The sequence below is a fragment of the Hyaloscypha bicolor genome (assembly GCF_002865645.1).
Source record: "Hyaloscypha bicolor E unplaced genomic scaffold K444scaffold_141, whole genome shotgun sequence".
NCBI lineage: Eukaryota > Fungi > Ascomycota > Leotiomycetes > Helotiales > Hyaloscyphaceae > Hyaloscypha > Hyaloscypha bicolor.
In genome coordinates, this window is record NW_020194643.1 from 802,665 (window position 1) to 803,752 (window position 1,088).

Below are 1,088 nucleotides of genomic sequence, written 5' to 3' on the forward strand. Positions count from 1 at the left end.
CTATTTTCTTTCCTAATATAATAAGCTTTAAGAATAATCTTAATACTATTTATTAGAAGCTATTATATAATATCCTAAAGATATATTTAGACTAAAAAAAGCTTCTTAAGGTCCGGATATTTAACTTATATTATAGAAAGTTTCTTAAGAAATAGAGAACATTTATATTTTTCTAGAAAGTAGTTTTTAGAACCTAATCTTAGATTTATAATAGATACTTTTCTAGAATTAACTTTATTATAAGTGCCCTTAGGAATAAATCTTATAATATTTAGGAAACTATAATAAAATAAAGCCTATTATTATATAAGGTTTATTAGAAGTAATTTAAGGCCTATTTAGCTAATATACTTTAAGTACCTTAAACTTATTAATAAGACGCTTTTAAGAAACTTCGAGATCTTTATTAGAAGAATAGTAAGATAGTTACTAAATTATATACTTAGATAATTAGTCTTAAAATTAACTAGAACCTATATCCTGAAAGAAACTAGGTCCGGACTCTTAATATTACTTTATTTAATTATAAGACTTATTAGATATTTATTTTTATTTTTTTAGGAAATAAGATAGTATTTATTTTTAAGTAACTTAAGAAAGCTTAAAAAGTAAAATATATTACTTATTCTAAATTAAGAAAAGCAAAGATAAGAAAGTCTAATAAGAATAACTCTATCCCTAAAAACCCTAACTTAGTAAATTCTAATTTATAAAGCTATTAAAAAAGAAAGAATAAGTTCTAAAAATTATATAAGAAATCCTTAAATAATACTTTAGCTTCTTTAAGGCCTTAATAAAGTATTAATTCTATTTTAGATATAGTTTATTAAACTTATAAATAAAAAGAATATTTCTTAGGAAATATAAAATATTTCAAATATACTAAATAGATTTAGTAGAACTTTAATAAGGCCAAAACTATAGAAAAGTTAAGGTATTTATAAAAGCAGGTTAATACTATAGCTATAGAAAAGCACTCTAGAGGAAATTCTTCTAAGAAATAAGGAAAAGAGAAAGCTAAATCTTAAATATTAATAATTTTAGCTATAATAAAAAAGATATATTACTTTATATAACTATTTAAATAA